The sequence below is a fragment of the Moschus berezovskii genome, chromosome 20, assembly GCF_049115385.1.
Source record: "Moschus berezovskii isolate FMDL1 chromosome 20, NW_MosBer_1.0, whole genome shotgun sequence".
NCBI classification, from domain to species: domain Eukaryota; kingdom Metazoa; phylum Chordata; class Mammalia; order Artiodactyla; family Moschidae; genus Moschus; species Moschus berezovskii.
The window spans coordinates 9,364,006-9,386,973 of NC_142479.1; positions in this window are offsets into that span (position 1 = coordinate 9,364,006).

The window sequence follows — 22,968 nt, forward strand, 5'->3', positions numbered from 1 at the left end:
CATCAGGAACTCGCTCGTGTAGTCCCCGGGACGTCAGGTCTCCTTTCGTTTTGGTTGGGGAACATCGGGGTTACTCTCGAGGCGTGGAATGGGAATAGGGCCTCATCTAAAGTTGAGTCCATAAATTGTGTTCTCCTATCAAGTGGGGACAGCTTTTTTAGGGAATGTATTGAGTCGCATAAAGGGTGTCAAGCACCCGTTCGCGTTTCAAGCAGGAATATGGGATTTCTCTTGAGTCTCTGCAGGCGAAAATTTCCTCATCTCACCTTGAGTCAAAAATCTTGTGGTTTTTCTCGAGTTGCGGCAGGAAGCTTTGGGTCCATCTTGATGTGCGACAGGGACCTCAGGAACTCGCTCGTGTAGTCCCTGGAAATTCAGGTCTCCTTTCGTGTTCGAAGGGAAACTTCGGGATTAATCTCGAGGCGTGGAATGGGAATTGGAAGTCATATAGAGACTAGTCCGTAAATTGTGTGCTCCTGTCCAGTAGGGACGGATATTCAGGGAACGTTTATGGTTGCAGAAAGGGTGTCAAGCACCCGTTCGAATTTCAAACGGGAATGTGGTATTTCCCTTGAGACTCTGCAGCAGAAAATTCCTCAGCTCACAGTGATTTGGGAATCTCGTGCTTTGTATCGAGTTGCGGCGGGGAGCTTATGGTCCATCTGGAGTTTGACAGGGACCTCAGGAAATCGCTCGAGTGGTCCCTGGGAAGTCAGGTCTCCTTTCGTTTTGGTAGGGGAACATCCGGGTTACTCTCGAGGCGTGGAATGGGAACAGGGCCTCATCTAATGTTGAGCCCATAAATCGTGTTCTCCTCTCAAGTGGGGACAGCTTTTTCAGGGAATGGCTTGAGTCGCATAAAGGGTGTCAAGCACCCGTTCATGTTTCAAGCGGGAATATGGGATTTCTCTTGAGACTCTGCATGCGAAAATTTCCTCATCTCACCTTGAGTCAAAAATCTTGTGGTTTTTCTGGAGTTGCGGCGGGAAGCTTTGGGTCCATCTTGATGTGCGACAGGGACCTCAGGAACTCGCTTGTGTAGTACCTGGGAAGTCAGTTCTCCTTTCGTGTTCAAAGGGAAACTTCGGGATTACTCTCGAGTTGTGGAATGGGAATAGGGCCTCATCTAAAGTTGAGACCATAAATTGTGTTCTCCTCTCAAGTGGTGACAGCTATGTCAGGGGATGTCTTGAGTCGCAAAAGGGTGTCAATTACCCCTTCGCGTTTCAAGTGGGAATGTTGGATTTCCCTAGAATCTCTGTAGGAGAAAATTTTCTCATCTCACCTTTAGTGCTGAATCTTGTGTTTTTTAGCGAGTTGCGGCGGGAAGGTTGGGGTCCTTCTCGAGTTGCGACAGCGACCTCAGAAACTCGCTCGTGTAGTCCCTGGGAATTAAGGTCTTATTTTGTTAAGGTAGGCAAACAAAGGATTCCTCTCGAGGCATGGAATGGGAATAGGGCCTCATCTAAAGTGGGGTCCATAAATTGTGTTCTCCTCCTTATTGGGGACAGCATGTCAGCGAATGTCTTATGTGGTATAAAGTGTGTCAAGTTCCCGTTTTCGTTTCAAGCAGGAATGTGGGATTTCTCTTGAGACTCTGCAGGGGAAATTTTCCTCATCTCACTTTGAGTGCTACATCTTGTGGTTTTTCTCGACTTGTGGCGGGAAGGTTGGGGTCCTTCTCCAGTTGCGACAGGGACCTCAGGAACTTACTCATGCAGTCTCTGGGAAATCAGGTCTCCTTTAGTTTTGGTAGGGGGAGATCGGGATTACTCTCGAGGCGTGGAATGGGAATAGGGCCTCATCTAAAGTTGAGCCCATAAATTGTGTTCTTCTGTCATGTGGGGACAGATATGTCAGGGTTTGTCTTGAGTCCCAGAAAGGGTGTCAAGTACCCGTTCACGTTTCAAGCGGGAATGTGGGATTTCTCTTGAGACTCTGCAGGGGAAATTTTCCTCATCTCACTTTGAGTGCAGAATCTTGTGGTTTTTCTCGAGTTGCGGTGGGAAGCTTGGGGTCCTTCTCGAGTTGCGACAGAGACTTCAGGAACTCGCTCTTGTAGTCCCTGGAAAGTCAGGTCTCCTTTCTTTTTGGTAAATGAACATCAGGATTCCTCTCGAGGCCTAGAATTGGAATAGGGCCTCATCTAATGTTGAGTCCATAAATTGCCTTCTCCTCTCAAGTGGGGAGAGCTACGTCAGGGAAAGTCTTGAGTCGCATACAGGGCGTCAAGTACCCATTCGGGTTTCAAGCAGTAATGTGGGATTTCTCTTGAGACTCTGAAGGGAAAATTTTCCTCCTCTCACCGTGAGTGCAGAATCTTGTGGTTTTTCTCGAGTTGCAACAGGATGTTTGGGGTCCGTCTCTAGTTGCGAGGGGACCACAGTAAATCACTTGTGTAGTCCCTGGGGAGTCTGGTCTCCTTTCCTGTTGGAAGGGAAACTCGGGATTACTCTCGAGGTGTGGAATGGAAATTAAAATTCATATAGATATGAGTATGGAAATTGTGTGCTCCCCTCCAGTAGGGACGGCTTATTCAAGGAACGTTTACGGTTGCAGAAAGGGTGTCAAGCACCGTTCGAATTTCAAGTGGGAATGTGGGATTTTCCTTGAGACTATGCAGCAGAAAATTCTTCATCTCGCATTGATTTGGGAAGCTCCTGCTTTGTACAGCGTTGCGGCGGGAAGCTTGTGGTCCTTCTCGAGTTGTAACAGGGCCCTCAGTAACTCGCTCGTGTAGTCCCTGGGAAGTCAGGTCTCCTTTCGTTTTGGTAGGGGAACATTGGCATTACTCTTGAGGCGTGGAATGGAAATTGAAATTCATATAGATATGAGTACGGAAATTGTGTGCTCCCCTCCAGTAGGGACGGCTTATTCAAGGAACGTTTACGGTTGCAGAAAGGGTGTCAAGCACCGTTCGAATTTCCAGCGGGAATGTGGGATTTTCCTTGAGACTATGCAGCAGGAATTTCCTCATCTCGCATTGATAATGGGAAGCTCCTGCTTTGTACAGCGTTGCGGCGGGAAGCTTGTGGTCCTTCTCGAGTTGTGACACAGACCTCAGTAACTCGCTCGTGTAGTCCCTGGGAAGTCAGGTCTCCTTTCATTTTGGTAGGGGAACATTGGCATTACTCTCGAGGCGTGGAATGGGAATAGGGCCTCGTCGAAAGTTGAGTCCATAAATTGTGTTCTCCTCTCAAGTGGGGACAGCTTTGTCATGGAATGTCTTTAGACGCATAAAGGGTGTCAAGCACCCGTTCGCGTTTCAAGCGGGAATGTGGGATTTCTCTTGTGACTTTGCAAGTGAAATTTTCCTCATCTCACCTTGAGTGCAGAATCTTGTGGTTTTTCTAGAGTTGCGGCGGGAATCTTGGGGTCCTTCTCGAGTTGCGATGGGGACCTCAGTGACTCGCTCGTGTTGCCCCAGGGAAGTCAGTTCTCCTTTCGTGTTGGAAGGAAAATTCGGGATTATTCTTGAGGTGTGGAATGGTAATTGGAAATCATCTATTGATGAGTCAGTAAATTGTTTCCTCCTCTCTAGGAGGGACAGGTTATTCAGGGAACTTTTATGGTTGCAGAAAGGGTGTCAAATACCCGTTGGAATTTCAAGTGGCAATGAGGGATTTCCCTCGAGACTCTGCAGCAGAAAATTTCTCATTTTGTATTGATGGGGGAATCTCGTGGTTTTTATCGAGTTGTGGTGGGAAGCTTGTGGTTCTTCTCTAGTTGCGACAGGGACCTCAGGAACTCGCTCGTGTAGTCCTTGGGAAGTCAGGTCTCCTTTCGTTTTGTAGGGGAACATCCGGATTACTCTCAAGGCGTGGAATGGGAATAGGGCCTCATCTAAAGTTGAGTCCATCAATTGTGTTCTCCTCTCAAGTGGGGACAGATATGTCAGGGAATGTCTTGAATCACATATAGGGTGTCAAGTACCCATTCGCGTTTCCAGCGGGAATGTGGGATTTCTCTTGTGACTCTGCAGGGGAAATTTTCCTCATCTCGCCTTGAGTGCAGAATCTTGTGGTTTTTCTCAAGTTGAGGTGGGAAGCTTGGGGTCCTTCTCGAGTTGCGACTTGGATCTCAGTAACTCGCTCGTGTTGCCCAGGGAATCCAGGTCTCCTTTTGTGTTGGAAGGGTAGCTTCGGGATTATTCTCAAGGCGTGGAATGGGAATTGGAAGTCATATAGAGATGAGTCCGGAAACTGTGTTCTCCTCTCCAGTAGGGATGGCCTATTCTGGGAAATTTTATGGTTGCAGAAAAGGTGTCAAGTACCCGTTCAAATTTCAAGCAGGAATATGAGATTTCCCTTGAGACTCTGCAGCAGAAAATTCCTCATCTCGCATAGATGGGGGAATCTCGTGGGTTTTATCAAGTGGCGACGGGTAGCTTGTAGTCCTTCTCGAGTTGTGATAGGGACCTAAAGTACTCGCTCGTGTATTCCCTGGGTAGTCAGGTCTACTTTCGTTTTGGTATGTGAACATCGGGATTACTCTTGAGGCGTGGAATGGGAATAGGGCCTCATCTAAAGTTGAGTCCATATATTGTGTTCTCCTCTCAAGTTGGGACATCAATGTCAGGGAATGTCTTGAGTCGGATAAAGGGTGTCAAGTACCCATCGAGTTTCAAGCGGGAATGTAGGATTTATCTTGAGACGCTCCAGGTGAAATTTGATTTTTCTCGAGTTGCGGTAGGAAGCTTCAGTTCCCGCTCAAGTTGCAATGGGGACCTCAGGACCATGCTCGTGTTGCTTCAGGGAAGTCATTTCCCTTTTTGTGTTGGAAGGGGAAATTCGGGATTACTCTGAAGCCATTAAATGGAAATAGGGCCTCATCTCGCGTTGAGTCCATAAATTGTGTGCTCCTCTCCAGTTGGGACGGCTATGTTAGGGAACTTTGTGAGTCTCATAAGGGTGTCATGTATCCTTTCGAGTTTCAAGTGTGAATTTGGAATTTTTCTTTAGATTCTGCAGGAGAAATGTTCCTCATCTCGCATTCATGTGGGAATGTTGTCGTTTTCCTCGAGTTGGGGCGGAGAGCTTGGGATTCCTCTCGAGTTGCGAAGGGGACCTTAGGAATTCGCTCGCGTTGTCACAGGAAAGTTAGATCACCTTTGATTTTTGAAGGGGAACCTCAGATTTCCTCTCCAGGATTCGGAGAGAAATAGGGCCGCATGTAGTTTTTTGTTAGTAAATTGTGTGCTCCGCTTCAATGTGGAGGACTATTTCGTGGAAGTTTTTGGGTCGCATAAGGGTGTCAAGTACACATTCGAGTTTCCACAGGGAATTTGGGATTTTTCTTGAGACTCTGCAGCGTAAAATTCTTCATCTCTCTTTGGGGGATAATTATCCGGTGTTTCTCGAGTTGCAGCGGGAAGCTTGGGGTTTGTCTCAATTTGCGACGGGGACTTCAAGAACTTGCTCATGTTGCCCCACGGAAGTCAGGTCTCCTATCGTGTTGGAAGGGGAACCTCGGGATTCGAGTCGAGGTACAGCAGAGGAATAGGGCCGCATCTAGCGTTGAGTCGGTCAACTGTGTGTTCCTTGCCAGGGGCGACAGAGACCTCGCGGTTGGTCTCAAAATTCACCTGGGGTGTCAGGCCTCTTCTTTTATTCAGACATGGAACTGCGCTTTCCTCTCGAGATGTTAAACGGCTGTTAGGCCACATTAGAGTTGAATTTGTACCTGGAGATTGTATCGAATATGCTCAGAGAATCAGATCTCCACTCGTCTTGTGAGCTGATTCTCGAGGATACATTTGAATATGTGAGTAGAGTCACACAATATCTCGAGTATGGCGTGACATCTGTACCTTTTCCATTTGTGTTTTGAAAACCTGGGGATCCTCCCGAGTTTCAAATTGGTACCCGCCTCCTCATACTTTGCCACTGGAACGTCCGGATTCCATTCCAGAGAAAGTAGAGGAATCGACTCCCATTTGGAAAAGAGGAATGGAAATCGGGCAATTTGTCAGTGTGGCAGATAACTCGGTGTTCCTCTAGATTGGGGCTGTGTATGTCGGCTTAATTTGTGAGTCTCATAAAGCATGTTAAATAACCTGTCTTGTTTCAAGTGGGAATGTGGAATTTCTCTTGCGAATCTGCAATGGAAGTGTTCCTCATCTCGCCTTGAGGGCAGAATCTTTGTTTTCTCTCGAATAACGGCCAGAAGCTTCGGCTCCCTGGAGAGTTATGCTGGGGACCTCAGGAACTCACTCGTGTTGCTTCAGGGAATTCATTTCCCCTTTTGTGTAGGAAGGGGAACTTTGGGATTACTCTGCAGCCGTTAAATGGGAATAGGGCCTCATCTTCAGTTGAGTCCGCATATTGTGCTCCTACCCAGTGGCAACTGCTATGTTGGGGAACTTTTTGAGTCGCATAAAGGGAGTCAAGTATCCGTTCGAATTTCAAGTGGGAATGTGGGATTTCTCTTTAGATTCTGCAGCAGAAATGTTCCTCATCTCCCACTGATGGTGAAATTTGTCGTTTTCCTCGAGTAGCGGTGGAAGGGTTGGTGTTCCTCTCGAGTGGCGACCGGGACCTCAGGAATTTGCTCGTGCTGTCCCAGGGAAGTTAGCTCTGGTTTGCTTTTGGAAGAGGAAACTCAGGATTTCTCTCCAGGATCGGGAGAGAAATAGGACCTCATCTAGTGTTGTGAAAGTAAATTGTGGGCTCCGCTTCATATGGACGGCTATGTCGGGGAAGTTTCTGGGTCACATAAAGTGTGTCAAGTACCCGTTCGAGTTTCAAGCCGGAATGTGGGATTTCTCTTGAGACTCTGCAGCGAAAAAGTTCCTCATCTCCCATTGAGGGGATAATTTTTGGTGTTTCTCGAGATGCGGCGGGAAGCTTGCTGTTCTTCTCCAGTTGCAATAGGGACCTCAGGAACTTGCTCCTGTTGCCCCAGGGAAGTCACGTCTCCTATCCTGTTGAAAGGGAACCTTAGGAATCCTCTCGAGGTCAGCAGAAGTATATGGCGGCATCTTGTGTTGAGTTGGTCAACTGTGTGTTCCGCGCCAGGGGCGACAGGGACCTCGGTGTTGTTCTCAAATTTAACCTGGGGAGTCAGGCCTCGTCTCTTGTTCAGACATGGATCTGCGCTTTCTTCTCGAGTTGTAAAATGGGTGTTAGGCCACATTAGACTTGAACTTGTACCTGGAGATTTATCGAGAATGCTTGGGGAATCAGGTCTCCACTCATCTTGTGAGTTGATACGTGAGGATACATATGAATCTGTGCAGTAGAATCAGACAATATCTCGAGTGGATGGCGACATCCGTACCTTTTCCATTTGTGTTTTGAAAACCTGGGGACCCTCCCGAGTTTCAAAGTGGTACCCGCCTCCTCATACTGGGCGACAGGATCGTCTGCATTCCATGCCAGAGAAAGCAGAAGAATCGACTATCATCTGGAAAAGAGGACTGTAAATCGGGGCAATTTGTCATTGTGGCAGATAACTCGGTGTTCCTCTCGATTGGGGCTGTGTATGTTGGTTTAATTTTTGAGTCGCATAAAGATGTTAAGTCACGTGTCGAGTTTCAAGCGGGAATGTGGAATTTCTCTTGCGAATCTGCAACGGAGTTGTTCCTCATCTCGCGTTGAGAGCAGAATGTTTGGTTTTTCTGGAGTGGCAGCGGGAAGCTTGGGATCGATCCCTCTGGAGTTTCCCCCGGTTCCTCAGGAACTCGCTCGTGTTGCTTCAGGGAAGTCATTTCTCCTTTTATGTTGGAAAAGGAACTTCAGGATTACTCACGAGCTCTTTAATGGGAATAGGGCCTCATCTCGAGTTGAGTCCATAAATTGTGTGCTCCTTTCCAGGTGGGACAGCTATGTTAGGGAATTTTGTGAGTCGCATAAAGGGTGTCAAATATGGGTTCGAGTTTCAGGTTCGAATGTGGGATTTGTCTTGAGTTTCTGCAGCAGAAAATTTCCTCATCTCGCTTTGATGGGGAAACGTTTTCATTTTTCTCGCGTTGCAGTGGATAGGTTTGGCTCTATCTCGAGTTGCGACAGGGACCTCAGGAACTAGCTCCCGTTGTCCCAGGGAAATTAGGTCTCCCATCCTGTTGGAAGGGGAACATCCAGATTTCTCTGGAGGTGCGGAGGTTGAATAGGGCCGCATGTATTGTTTTGTAAGTAAATTTTGTGCTCTACTTCATGTGGACGGCTTTGTTGGGGAATTTTTTGGAAAGCATAAAGGATGTCAACTACCCGTTCGAGTTTCAAGCCGGAATGTGGGATTTCTCTTGCGAATCTGCTATGGAAGTGTTCCTCATCTCGACTTGAGGGCAGAATCTTCTGTTTTTCTCGAGTGGCATCGGGAAGCTTGGGCTCCGCTGGAGTTTCCCCGGGTACCTCAGGAACTAGCTCGTGTTGCTTCAGGGAGGTCATTACCTTTTTATCTTGGAAGGGAAACTTCGGGTTTACTCTTGACCCGTTAAATGGGAATAGGGCCTCATCTCGAGTTGAGTCCGTAAATTGTGTGCTCCTCTCCAGTGGGGAAGGCTATGTTAGGGTACTTTTTGAGTCGCATAAAGTGTGTCAAGTACCCATTCGACTTTCATGCGGGAATGTGGGATTTCTCTTGAGATTCTGCAGCAGAAATATTCCTCATCCCGCATTGATGTGGGAATAATGTCGTTTTTCTCGAGTATTGGCGGAAAGATTGGGCTTCTTCTCGAGTTGCCACGGGGACATCAGGAACTCGCTCGCATTGTCCCAAGGAAGTTAGGGCTCCTTTGATTTTGGAAGGTGAACCTCAGGATTCCTCTTCAGGCTTGGGAGAGGAATAGGGCTGCATGTAGTGTTTTGTAAGTATATTTTGTTCTGCGCTTCAATTTGGACGGCTATCTCTGGGAAGATTTTGGGTCGCATAAGGGTTTCAAGTACCTGTTCGAGTTTCAAAAGGGAATTTAGGATTTATCTTGAGACTCTTCAGGGGAAAAGTTCCTCATCTCTCATTGAGGGGATAATTATCTGGTGTTTCTCAAGTTGAAGCGGGAAGCTTAGGGTTCTTCTCGAGTTGCCACGGTGACCTCAGGAACTCCCTCGTGTTGCCTCACGGAAGTCAGGTCTTCTATCTCGTTGGAAGAGGAATCTCGGGATTCTACTCGAGGCGTACCAGAGGAATATGGTCGCATCTAGCATTGAGTCGGGAAACTGTGTGTTCCATGCCAGGGGTGACAGGGATCTTGTGGTAGCTCTCAAAATTCACCTGGGGAGTCAGGCCTCTTCTCTTTTTCAGACATGAAAATGCGCTTTCCTCTAGAGTTGTAAAATGGCTGTTAGGCCACATTAGAGATGAATTTGTACATGGAGATTATATCGAATATGTTTGGGGAGTCAGATCTCCACTAGTCTTGTGAGTTGATCCTCGAGGATACATTTGAATCTGTGCAGTAGAATCACACAATATCTCGAGTGGGTGGTGACATCTGTACCTTTTTCTTTTGTGTTTTGAAAACGTGTTTCTGTTTCAACGTGGTACCCGCCTCCTGGTACAGTGTGAGCGGATTGTCCGGATTCCATTCCAGTGAAAGCAGTGGAATCGACTCTGATATGGAAAAGAAGACTGCAAATCGGGGCAATTAGTGATTGGGGCAGATAACTCGGTGTTCCTCTCAATTGGGTCTGTGTATGTCGGTTTAATTTTTGAGTCACATAAAGGATGTTAAGTAACCTGTCGAGTTTCAAGCGGGAAAGTGGAATTTCTCTTGCAAAGCTGAAACGGATGTGTTCCTCATCTTGTCTTGAGGGCACACTATTTGGTTTTTCTGGAGTGGTGGCGGGAAGCTTGGGCTCCCTCTGGAGTTTCCCTTGGTAACTCAGGAACTCGCTCGTGTTGCCTCAGTGAAGTCATTTCCCCTTTTATGTTGGAAGGGTAACTTCGGGATTACTCTCGAGCCGTTAAATGGGAATAGGGGCTCATCTCGAGTTGAGTCGGTAAATTGTGTGCTCCTCTCCAAGTGGGATAGATACGTTAGGGAAATTTGTGAGTCGCATAAAGGGTGTCAAATACCCATTCGAGTTTCAAGTTTGAATGTGGGATTTCTCTTGTGATTCTGCAGCAGAAAATTTCCTCATCTCGCATTGATGGGGAAACGTTTTCGTTTTTCTCGAGGGGCAGCGGACAGTTTCGGCTCCCTCTCGAGTTGCGACCGGGACCTCAGGAACTCCCTCGCGTTTTCCCTGGGAATTTAGGTCTCCTGTCGTGTTGGAAGGGGAGCATCCGGATTCCTCTCGAGGCACGGAGGAGGAATAGGGCCGCATTTAGTGTTGTGTACATAAATTGTGGGCTCTGCTTCAATGTGGACGGCTCGGCTATGTAGGGGAAGTTTCCGGGTCAGATAAATGGTGTCAAGTACTCGTTGGAGTTTCAAGCAGGAATGTGGGATTTCTCTTGAGACTCTGCAGCGGAAAGTTCCTCATTTCGCGCTGAGGGTTAATTACGTGGTTTTTCTTGAGTTGCGGCCAGAAACTTGGCATTCTTCTCGAGTTGCAACGGGTACTTCAGGAAGTCGCTCGTGTTGCCCCAGGGAATTCAGGTCTCCTTTCGTGTTGGAAAGGGAACCTCGGGATTCCACTCGAGGTGCAGCAGATAATAGGGCCGAATCTAGCGTTGAGGCGGTCAACGGTGTGTTCCTTGCCAGGGGCGACAGGGAGCTCAGCGTTGTTCTCAAAATTCACCTGGGGAGTCAGGTCTCGTCTCTTGCTCAGGCCTAGAACTGCGCTTTATTCTCGAGTTGTAAAACGGGTGTTAGGACACATTAGAGTTGAATTTGTACCTGGAGAATTATCGAGAATGTTCAGGGAATCAGGTCTTCATTCATCTTGTGAGTTGATACTCGAGGATACCTTTGAATCTGTGCAGTAGAAACAGACAATATCTCGAGTGGGTGGTGACATCCGTAACTTTTCCATTTGTATTTTGAAAACCTGGGTATATTTCCCTGTTTCACAGTGGTACCCGCTTCCTCATTCTGTGCGACCAGAACATCTGGATTCTATTCCAGAGAAAGCAGAGGAATCGACTCTCATTTGGAAAAGAGGACTGGAAATCGGGGCATTTTGTCAGTGTGGCAGGTCACTCGGTGTTCCTCTCGATTGGGGTTGTGTATGTCGGTTTAATTTTTGAGTCGCATAAAGGATGTTAAGTAACCTGTCGAGTTTCAAGCAGGAATGTGGAATTTCTCTTGCTAATCTGCAACGGAAGTGTTCCTCATCTCAACTTGAGGGCAGAATCTTTGGTTTTTCTCGAGTGGCGGTGGGAACCTTGGGTTCCTTCTGGAGTTTCCCTGGGTACCTCAGGAACTCGCTCGTGTGGCTTCAGAGAAGTCATTTCCATTTTTGTGTTCGAAGGGGAATTTCGGGATTACTCTTGAGCCGTTAAATGGGAATAGGGTCTCATCTCGACTTGAGTCCGTAATTGTGTGATCCTCTCCAGTGGGGACGGCTATGTTTGTGAACTTTTTGAGTCACAAAAAGGGTGTCAAGTACCCATTAGAGTTTCACGTGGGAATTTGGGATTTCTCTTGAGGCTCTGCAATGGAAAAGTTCCTCATCTCTCATTGAAGAGATAATTATCTGGTTTTTCTCCAGTTGCAGCGGGAAGCTTGTCGTTCATCTCTTGTACCGCTGGGGACCTCAGGAACTCGCTCATGTTGCCCCACGGAAGTCAGGTCTCCTATCGTGTTGGAAGGGGAACTTCGGGAAACCAAACGAGGTGCAGCAGAAGCATACAGCCGCATCAAGCCTTGAGTCGGTCAACTGTGTGTTCCTTTCCAGAGGCGACAGGGATCCTGTGGTTGCTCTCAAAATTCACCTGGGGAGTCAGGCCTCGTCTCTTGTTCAGACATGGAAATGAGCTTTCCTTTCGAGTTGTAAAACGACTGTTAGGCCACATTAGAGTTGAATTTGTACCTGTTGATTGTAACGAATATGCTTGGGCAGTCAGACCTCCACTCGGCTTGTGAGCTGATACTCGAGGATACAGTTGAATCTGTGCAGTAGAGTCACAAGATATCTCGAGTGGGTGATGACATCCATACATTTTCCATTTGTGTTTTGAAATCCTGGGAATCCTCCCGAGTTTCAACGTGGTACCCGCCTCCTCGTACTCTGCGACCGGAACGTCCGGATTCCCTTCCCGAGAAAGCAATGGAATCCACTCTCATCTGGAAAAGAGGACTGGAATTCAGGGCAATTTGTCAGTGTGGCAGATAACTTGATGTTCCTGTCGATTGGGGCTGTGTATGTCGGTTTAATTTCTGAGTCGCATAAAGGATGTTAAGTAACCTTTCCAGTTTCAAGCGGGAATGTGGAGTTTCTCTTGCGAAGCTGTAGTGGAAGTGTTCCTCATCTCGACTTGAGGGCAGAATCTTTGGTTTTCCTCGAGTGGCGGTGGGAACCTTGGGTTCCCTCTGGAGTTTCCCCGGGTACCTCAGGAACTCGCTCGTGTGGCTTCAGGGAAGTCATTTCCCTTTTTGTGTTGGATGGGGTATTTCGGGATTACTCTCGAGCCGTTAAATGGGAATAGGGTCTCATCTCGACTTGAGTCCGTAATTGTGTGCTTCTCTTCAGTGGGGACGGCTATGTTTGTGAAGTTTTTGAGTCGCATAAATGGTGTCAAGTACCCGTTTCAGTTTCAAGCGGGAATTTGGGATTTCTCTTGAGACTCTGCCTCGGAAAATTTCCTCATCTCTCATTGAGGGGATAATTATCTGGTGTTTCTCGAGTTGCAGCGGGAAGCTTGGGGTTCTTCTTGTGTAGCTACGTGGACCTCAGGGACTCGCTCGTGTTGCCCCACGGAAGTCAGGTCTCCTATTGTGTTGGAAGGGGTACCTCAGGAAACCACAGGAGGCACAGCAGAAGAATAGGGCCGCATCTAGCCTTTAGTCGGTCAACTGTGTGTTCCTTGCCAGGGGCGACAGGGATCCTGTGGTTGCTCTCAAAATTCACCTCGGGAGTCAGGCCTTGTCTCTTGTTCAGACATTGAACTGCGCTTTCCTTTCGAGTTGTAAAACGACTGTTAGGCCACGTTAGAGTTGAATTTTTACCTGTAGATTGTAATGAATATGCTTGGGCAGTCAGATCTCCACTCGGCTTGTGAGCTGATACTCGAGGATACATTTGAATCTGTGCAGTAGAGTCACAAAATATCTCAAGTGGGTGGTGATATCCGTACCTTTTCCATTTGTGTTTTGAAATCCTGGGGATCCTCCCGAGTTTCAAAGTGGTATCCGCCTCCTCGTACTGTGCGAGCAGATTGTCCGGATTGCATTCCAGAGAAAGCAGAGGAATCGACTCTCATCTGGAAAAGAGGATTGGAAATCTGGGCAGTTTTTCAGTGTGGCAGATACCTCCGTGTTCCTCTCCATGGGGGCTGTGTATGTCGGTTTAATTTTTGAGTCACATAAAGGACGTTAAGTAACCTGTCGAGTTTCAAGAGGGAATGTGGAATTTCTCTTGCGAATCTGCAATGGAAGTGTTCCTCATTTCGACTTGAGGGCAGAATCTTTGATTTTTCTCGAGTGGTAGCAGGAAGCTTGGGCTCGCTCTGCAGTTTCCCCGGGAAACTCAGTAACTCGCTCGTGTTGCTTCAGGGAAGTCATTTCCCTTTTTTTGTTGGAAGGGGAAATTCGGGATTACTCTCAAGCCGTTAAATGGGAATAGGGCCTCATCTCGCATTGAGTCCGTAAATTGTGTGCTCCTCACAAGTGGGGACGGCTATGTTAGGGAACTTTATGAGTTGCATAAAAGGTGTCAATTACTCGTTCGAATTTCAAGTGGGAATTTGGGATTTCTCTTGAGATTCTGTAGCAGATATGTTCCTCATCTGGCATTGATGGGCGAATGCTGTCTTTTTTCTCGCGTTAGGGGAGACAGCTTGGGGTTCTTCTCGAGTTGCGACCGGGACCTCAGGAACTTGCTCACCTTGGCTCAGGGAAGTTACATCACCTTTGATTTTGGAAGGGGAACCTCAGGATTCCTCTCCGGGTTTGGGACAGTAATAGGGCCGCGCCTAGTGTTGTGTACATAAATTGTGTGCTCCGCTTCAATGTGGACAGATATTTTGGGGAAGTTTTTGGGTCGCATAATGGACTTAAGTACCCTTTCGAGTTTCAGGTTTGAGTGTGGGATTTCTCTTGAGATCCTGCAGCATAAATTTTCCTCATCTCGCATTGATGGGGAAACGTTTTCGTTTTTCTCGAGTTGCAGCAGACAGCTTCGGTTCCCTCTAGAGTTGCGACAGGGACATCAGGAGCTCGCTCGCATTCTCCCAGGGTAGTTGGGTCTCCTGTCTTCTTGGAAGGGGAACATCTGGATTCCTCTCGAGGCGTGGAGGAGGAATAGGGCTGCATGTAGTGTTGTGTATGTAAATTGTGGGCTCCACTTCAATGTGGACATCTATGGAGGGGAAGTTTCTGGGTCACATCAGTTCAGTTCAGTCGCTCAGTCGTGTCCGACTCTCCGCGACCCCATGAATCACAGCACGCCAGGCCTCCCTGTCCATCACCAACCCCCGGAGTACACTCAAATTCATGTCCACAGAGTCGGTGATGCCATCCAGCCATCTCATTCTCCGTCGTCCCCTTCTCCTCCCGCCCCCAACCTTTCCCAGCATCACAGTCTTTTCCAGTGAGTCAACTCGTCGCATGAGGTGGCCAAAGTATTGCAGTTTCAGCTTTAGCATCAGTCCCTCCAATGAACATCCAGGGTTGATCTCCTTTAGAATGGACTGGTTGGATCTCCTTGCAGTATAAGGGACTCTCAAGAGTCTTCTCCAACACCACAGTTCAAAAGCATCGATTCTTCGGCGATCAGCCTTCTTCACAGTCCAACTCAATGGTGTCAATACCCGTTCGAGTTTCAAGCGGGAATGTGGGATTTCTCTTGAGACTCTGCAGCGAAACCTTCCTCATCTCGCACTGAGGGTTAATTACGTGGTTTTTCTCGAGTTGCGGCCTGAAGCTTGGCATTCTTCTGGAGTTGCAGCGGGAACTTCAGGAAGTCGCTCGTCTTGCCCCCGGGAAGTCAGTCCTCCTCTAGTGTTTGAAAAGGAACCTCGGGATTCCACTCGAGGCGCAGCAGATAATAGGGCTGAATCTAGCATTGAGTCGGTGAACTCTGTGTTCCTTCCCAGGGGAGACAGGGATCTCAGAGTTTTTCTCAAACTTCACCTGGGGAGTCAGCCCTAGTCTCTTGTTCACACATGGAACTGCACTTTCTTCTCGAGTTGAAAAACGGTGTTAAGCCACATTAGAGTTGAATTTGTACCTGGAGATTGTATCCGGTATGCTCGGGGAGTCAGGTCTCCACTCGTTTTGTGAGTTGATACTCGAGGATACATTTGAATCTGTTAGGTAGAATCACACAATATCTCGAGTTTGTCAGTGGGGCAGATAACTCGGTGTTCCTCTCGATGGGGCTGTGTAAGTCGGTTTAATTTTTGAGTCGCATAAAGGATGTTAAGTAACCTGTCGAGTTTCAAGCGGGAATGTGGAATTTCTCTTGAGATACTGCAGCAGAAAATTTGTTCTTCTCGTATTGATGGGGAAACGTTTTCGTTTGTATCGAGTTGAAGCGGACAACTTTGCTCCCTCTGGAGTTGCGACGTGGACCTCAAAAATTCGCTCGCATTGTCCCAGGGAAGTTAGGTCTCCTATCGTGTTGGAAGGGGAACATCGGGATTCCTCTTGAGGCGCAGAGGAGGAATAGGGCCGCATGTAGTGTTGGGTTCGTAAATTGTGTGTTCCGTTGCAATGTGGACGGATATGTCAGGGAATATTTTCGGTAGCATAAAGGATGTCAACTACCCGTTCGAGTTTCAAGCCGGAATGTGGGATTTCTCTTGAGACTCTACAGCGGAAATCTTCCTCATCTCGCATTGAAGGGATAATTTCTGGTGTTTCGCGAGATGCGGCGTGAAGCTTGGTGTTCTACTCCAGGGGCAATGGGGACCTGAGGAACTTGCTCGTGTTGCCCCACGGAAGTCAGGTCTCCTATCTTGTTCAAGGGGAACCTTGGGATTCCTCTAGAGGTGCAGCAGAAGAATACGGCCACATCGAGTGTTGAGTAGGTCAACTGTGTGTTCCTTGCCCGGGGCGACAAGGATCTCAGTGTTGTTCTCAAAACTTACCTGGGCAGTCAGGCCTCGTCTCTTGTTCAGACATGGAACTGTGCTTTCTTCTCGAGTTATAAAACGGGTGTTAGGCCACTTTAGAGTTGAATTTGTACCTGGAGATTTATGTAGTATGCTCTGGGAGTCAGGTCTCCATTCGTCTTGTGAGTTGATACTCGAGGATACATTTGAATCTGTGCAGTAGAATCAGAAATATCTCGAGTGGGTGATGACATGCGTACCTTTGCCATTTGTGTTTGGAAAACCTCGGAATCCTCCCGAGTTACAAAGTTTTACCAACCTCCTCGTACTGTGCGAGATGATCGTATGGATTCCATTCCAGAGAAAGTGGAGGAATTGAGTCTCATCTGGAAAAGAGGAGTGGAATTCGGGCAATTTGTCATTGTGGCAGATAACTCGGTGTACCTCTCGATGGGGGCTGTGTATGTCGGTTTAATTTTTGAGTCGCATAAAGGATGTTAATTAACCTGTCGAGTTTCAAGCCGGAATGTGGAATTTATCTTGCGAATCTGCAACGGACGTGTTCCCCATTTCGACTTGAAGGCAGAATCTCTGGTTTTCCTCGCGTGGTGGCAGGAACTTGGGTCTCGCTCTGGAGGTTCCCCGGGTACCTCAGGAACTCGCTCCTGTTGCTTCAGGGAAGTCATTTCCCTTTTTGTGTTGGAAGGGGAACTTCGGATTATGCTCGAGCCATTAAATGGGAATAGGGCCACATCTCCAGTTGAGTCTGTAAATTGTGTGCTCCTCTCCAGTGGGGACGGCTATGTTAGGAAAGTTTTTGAGTTGCAGAAAGGGTGTCAAGTACCCGTTCGTGTTTCAAGTGGGAATGTGTGATTTCTCTTGAGATTCTGCAGCAGAAATATTCCTCATCTGGCATTGTTGGCGAATGTTGTCGTTTTTCTCGAGTTGGGGCAGAGAGCTTGGGTTTCCTCTCGAGTTGTGACGGGGACCTCAGGAACTCGCTCGCCTTGGCTCAGGGAAATTACATCACATTTGATTTTGAAAGGGGAACCTCAGGATTCCTCTTCGGGATTGGGACAGTAATAGGGCCGTGCCTAGTGTTGTGAACGTAAATTGTGTGCTCCACTTCAATGTGGACAGATATGTGGGGGAAGTTTTTGGGTCGCATAATGGTGTCAAGTACCCCTTCGAGTTTCAAGCGGGAATGTGGGATTTCTGTTGAGATTCTGCAGCGGAAAAATTCCTCATCTCGCATTGAGGGGTAATTATGTGGTGTTTCTCGAGTTGTGGCGGGAATCATGGGGTTCTTCTCGAGTTACGACTGCGACCTCAGGTACTCGCCCATGTTGCCCCATAGATGTCAGGTCTCCTATCCTGTTTGAAGGGGAACCTAGGGATTCATCTCCAAGTGCAGAAGAGGAATAGGACCGAAACTAGCGTTGAGTCAGTCAACTGTGTGTTCCTCTCCAGGGGACACAGGGAGCTCGAGGTTGTTCTCAAATTTCACCTGGGGAGTCAGGGCTCATCTCTTGTTCAGACATGGAACTGGGCTTTTTTCTCGAGTGGTAAAACGCGTGTTAGGCGACATTAGAGTTGAATTTGTACCTGGAGATTTATCGAGAATGCTTGGGGAATCAGGTCTCCACTCATCTTGTGAGTTGGTACTTGAGGATACATTTGAATCTGTGCAGTAGAATCAGACAATATCTCGAGTGGATGGCGACATCCGTACCTTTTCCATTTGTGTTTTGGAAACCTGGGGACCCTCCCGAGTTTCAAAGTGGTACCCGCCTCCTCATACTGGGCGACAGGATCGTCTGCATTCCATGCCAGAGAAAGCAGAAGAATCGACTATCATCTGGAAAAGAGGACTGGAAATTGGGGCAATTTGTCATTGTGGCAGATAACTCGGTGTTCCTCTCGATTGGGGCTGTGTATATCGGTTTAGTTTTTGAGTCGCATAAAGATGTTAAGTTACCTGTCGAGTTTCAAGCGGGAATGTGGAATCTCTCTTGCGAATCTGCAACGGAAGTGTTCCTCATCTCGCGTTGAGAGCAGAATCTTTGGTTTTTCTGGAGTGATGGTGGGAAGCTTGGGATCCCTCTGGAGTTTCCCCCAGTAACTCAGGAAGTCGCTTGTGTTGCTTCAGGGAAGTCATTTCAGCCTTTTATGTTGGAAAAGGAACTTCAGGATTACTCTCGAGCTCCCAAATGGGAATACGTCCTCATCTCGAGTTGAGTCCATAAATTGTGTGCTCCTTTCCAGGTGGGACAGCTATGTTAGGGAATTTTGCGAGTCAAATAAAGGGTGTCAAATACCCGTTCATGTTTCAAGTTCGAATGTGGGATTTGTCTTGAGATTCTACAGCAGAAAATTTCCTCATCTCGCATTAATGGGGAAACATTTTCATTTTTCTCGAGTTGCAGCGGACAGCTTTGGCTCTCTCTCGAGTTGCGACAGGGACCTCAGGAACTAGCTCCCTTTGTCCCAGGGAAGAAGGTCTCCTATCCTGTTGGAAGGGGAACATCCGGATTTCTCTCGAGGTGTGAAGGAGAGATAAGAAAGCCTTCCTCAGCGATCAATGCAAAGAAATAGAGAAAAACAACAGAATAGGAAAAACAAGAGACCTCTTCAAGAAAATTAGAGATTCCAAGGGAACATTTCATATAAAGATGGGCACGATAAAGGACAGAAATGGTATCGACCTAACAGAAGCAGAAGATATTAAGAAGAGGTGGCAGGAATACACAGAAGAACTGAACAAAAAAGATCTTCACGACCAAGATAGTCATGATAACGTGATCACTGACCTACAGCTAGACATCTTGGAATGTGAAGTCAAGTGGGCCTTAGAAAGCATCACTACGAAAAAAAGCTACTGGAGGTGATGGAATTCCAGTTGAGTTATTTCAAGTCTTGAAAGATGATGCTGTGAAAGTGCTGCACTCAATATGCCAGCAGATTTGGAAAACTCAGCAGTGGCCACAGGACTGGAAGAGGTCAGTCTTCATTCCAATCCCAAAGAAAGGCAATGCCAAAGAATGCTCAAACTACCGCACAGTTGCACTCATCTCACATGCTAGTAAAGTCATGCTCAAAATTCTCCAGGCCAGGTTCAGCAGTATGTAAACCGTGAACTCCCAGATGTTCAAGCAGGTTTTAGAAAAGGCAGAGGCACCAGAGATCAAATTGCCAGCATCCGCTGGATCATGGAGAAAGCAAGAGAGTTCCAGAAAAACATCTATTTCTGCTTCATTGACCATGCCAAAGCCTTTGACTGTGTCGTTCAAAATAAAATGTGGAACATTCTGAAAGAAATGGGAATACCAGACCACCTGACCTGCCTCTTGAGAAACCTGTATGCAGGTCAGGAAGCAACAGTTAGAAATGGACATGGAACAACAGACTGGTTCCAAATAGGAAAAGGTGTACGTCAAGGTTGTATATTGTCACCTTGCTTATTTAACTTATATGCAGAGTACATCATGAGGAACGCTGGGCTGGAAGAAGCACAAGCTGGAATCAAGATTGCTGGGAGAAATATCAATAACCTCAGATATGCAGATGACACTACCCTTATGGCAGAAAGTGAAGAGGAACTCAAAAGCCTCTTGATGAAAGTGAAAGAGGAGAGTGAAAAAGTTGGCTTGAAGCTCAACATTCAGAAAACAAAGATCATGGCATCTGGTCCCATCACTTCATGGGAAATAGATGGAAAAACAGTGGAAACAGTGTCAGACTTTATTTTCTGGGGCTCCAAAATCACTGCAGATGCTGATTGCAGCCATGAAATTAAAAGACGCTTGCTCCTTGGAAGGAAAGTTATGACCAACCATGATAGTATATTAAAAAGCAGAGACATTACTTTGCCAACCAAGGTCTGTCTAGTCAAGGCAATGGTTTTTCCCGTGGTCATGTATGGATGTGAGAGTTGGACTGTGAAGAAGGCTGATCGCCGAAGAATCGATGCTTTTGAACTGTGGTGTTGGAGAAGACTCTTAAGAGTCTTTTATACTGCAAGGAGATCCAACCAGTCCATTCTAAAGGAGATAAGTCCTGGGTGTTCATTGGAGGGACTGATGCTAAAGCTGAAACTGCAATACTTTGGGCACCTCATGTGACGAATTGACTCACTGGAAAAGACTCTGATGCTGGGAAAGGTTGAGGGCGGGAGGAGAAGGGGATGACGGAGAATGAGATGGCTGGATGGCATCACCGACTCTGTGGACATGAGTTTGAGTGTACTCCGGGAGTTGGTGATGGACAGGGAGGCCTGGCGTGCTGTGATTCATGGGGTCGCGGAGAGTCGGACACGACTGAGCGACTGAACTGAACTGAAGTAAATTTTGTGCTCCACTTCAATGTGGACGGCTTTGTCTGGGAAGTTTTTGGATAGCATAAAAAATGTCAGCTACCCGTTCGAGTTTCAAGGAGCAATGTGGAATTTCTCTTGCGAATCTGCAATGAAAGTGTTCCTCATCTTGACTTGAGGGCCGAATCTTTGGTTTTTCTCGAGTAGCGGCGGGAAGTTTGGGCTCCCCTGGAGTTTCCCTGGGTACCTCAGTAACTCGCTCTTGTTGCTTCAGGGAAGTCACTTCCATTTTTGTGTTGGAAGGGAAACTTCGTGATTACTCTCGAGCCGTTAAATGGGAATAAGGTCTCATCTCGACTTGAGTCCGCAAATTGTGTGCTCCTCTCCAGTGGGGATGGCTATGTTTGTGAACTTTTTGAGTTGCACAAAGTGTGTCAAGTACCCGTTTGAGTTTAAGTGGGAATTTGGGATTTCTCTTAAGACTCTGCAGTGAAAAAGTTCCTCATCTCTCATTGAGGGGATAATTATCTGGTGTTTCTCGAGCTGCAATGGGAAGCTTGGGCTTCTTCTCGAGTTGAGACGGGGACCTCAGGAACTCGCTCGTGTTGTCCCAGGGAAGTCAGGTCTCCTATCTTATTGGTAGGGGAACCTCGGGATTCCACTCGAGGCGCTGCAGAGCAATAGAGCCGCATCTAGCATTGAATTGGTCAACTGTGTGTTCCTTGCCAGGGGCTACAGGGATCCTGTGGTTGCTCTCAAAATTAACCTGAAGAGTCAAGCCTCATCTCTTGTTTAGACATGGAAATGAGCTTTCCACTCGAGTTCTTAAACGGCTGTTATGCCACATTAGACTTAAATTTGTACCTGTAGATTGTAACAAATATGCTTGGGGTGTCAGATCTCCACTTGTCTTGTGAGCTGATACTCGAGGATACATTTGAATCTGTGCAGTGGAGTCACAAAATATCTCTAGTTGGTGGTGACATCTGTACCTTTTCCATTTGTGTTTTGAAATCCTGGGTATCCTCCCGAGTTTCAACGTAGTACCCGCCTCCTGGTACTCTGCGACCGGAACGTCCGGATTCCATTCCAGAGAAAGCAGTGGAATGGACTCTCATCTGGAAAAGACGACTGGAAATCAGGGCAATTTGTCAGTGTTGCAGATAACTCGGTGTTTCTCTCGATTGGGGCTGTGTATGTCGGTTTAATTTGTGAGTCACACAAAGGATGTTAAGTAACCTGTCTTGTTTCAAGCGGGAATGTGAAATTTCTCTTGTGAATCTGAAGTGGAATTGTCCCTCATCTCGCCTTGAGGGCCGAAACTTTTTCTCTCGAGTAGTAACGGGAAGCTTCGGCTCCCTCTAGAGTTGCTCTGGGGACCTCAGGAACTCGCTCGTGTTTTTTCAGGGAAGTCATTTACCCTTTTGTTTTGGAACAGGAACTTCGGGATTACTCTCGATCCCTTTAATGGGAATAGGGCCTCATCTCGATTTGATTCCATAAATTGTGTGCTGCCGTCCAGTGGGGACGGCTATGTTAGGGAACTTTTTGAATCGTATAATGGGTGTCAAGTAACCGTTCGAGTATCAAGTGTGAATGTGTGATTTCTCTTGAAATTATGCAGCAGAAATGTTCCTCATCTCGCATTGATGGGGGAATGTTGCCTTTTTTCTCGAGTTTTGGAGGAAAACTTGGGTTATCTCTCGATTTGCCATGGGGACCTCAGGAACTCGCTCAGATTTTCCCAGGGAAGTTAGGTCTCCTTTCGTGTTGGAATGGGAACCTCGGGATTCCTCTCGAGACGCGGTCGAGAAATACGACCGCATGTAATTCTGTGTACATAAATAGTATGCTCCGCTTCAATGTGGAGGGCTATATTGGGGAAGTTTCTGGGTCACATAAAGGGTTTCAAGTACCCATTCGTATTTCAAGCGGGAATGTGGGATTTCTCTTGAGACTCTGCAGGGAATATGTTCCTCATCTCGCATTGAGGGGTAAATACGTGGTATTTTTCGAGTTGAGACATGAAGCTTGGGGTTCTTCTCGAGATGTGACCGTCACCTCAGGAACTCGCACGTGTGACCCCAGGGAAGTCAGGTTTTCTATCGTGTTGGAAAGGGAACCTCAGGATTCCACTCGAGGCGCAGCTGAGGAATAGGGCCACATATAGCGTTGAGTCGGTCAACTCTGTGTTCCTTTCCAGGGGCGACAGGGATCTCAGGGTTTTTAGCAAACTTCACCTGGGGAGTCAGCCCTTGTCTCTTGTTCACAAATGGAACTGCACTTTGTTCTCTAGTAGTAGAATGGGTCTTAGGCCACGTTAGAGTTGAATTTATACCTAGAGATTGTATCGAGTATGCTCGGGGAGTCAGGTCCCACTCGTCTTGTGAGCTGATACTTGAGGATACATTTGAATCTGTGAGGTAGAATCACACAATATCTCGAGTGGGTGGTGACATCCGTACTCTTTCCATTTGTGTTTGGAAAATCTGGGTATCCTCCGGAGTTTCGACGTGGTACCCACCTTCTCATACTGGTCGACTGGAACGTCCGGATTC